The sequence below is a fragment of the Mus pahari genome, unplaced genomic scaffold (assembly GCF_900095145.1).
Source record: "Mus pahari unplaced genomic scaffold, PAHARI_EIJ_v1.1 scaffold_10729_1, whole genome shotgun sequence".
NCBI classification, from domain to species: domain Eukaryota; kingdom Metazoa; phylum Chordata; class Mammalia; order Rodentia; family Muridae; genus Mus; species Mus pahari.
Window position 1 is genome coordinate 14,927 of NW_018393170.1, and position 527 is coordinate 15,453.

Below are 527 nucleotides of genomic sequence, written 5' to 3' on the forward strand. Positions count from 1 at the left end.
TTCTCAGAAAAGTGAAGAGATGGTGGGTGGTGGAATAAATCTGGGGAATGAGACTGGTTGGAGACAACATATTCGTCCTAAATTTATGAAATAATTATCTAATCAATAGAAAGAGCCCTGGGAGTAATGGAGGGCTGGATTCCTCTGTGCCTAGTTTATAACTCTACAGGGATTCTCTTTAAAAGAATACACTGCATTTAGAGTATTTGTGTATGACAATAATCCGGGGTAAAATTTTCTGTAAGTACTTTATGAATAAACTTTATTAATACCATCAAAAAAGTGTAAGTTGTAGCAACCCTGACCTGTATGAATGTTTAGATACCTTTCTATTTTCGTTATTTATATCTGTTTTACATTTATTTACTTATTTATTTATTATATCTCTGTGTCTTTCTGTAGTCCTATATGTGTTCATTTCTCTATCTCTTTATGGCTCTGTTTCTATCTCTTTCTCTCTCTCTATTATTATATCTCTCTGTCTCTTTGTCTCTGATTGTGTGTGTGTGTGTGTGTGTGTGTGTGTG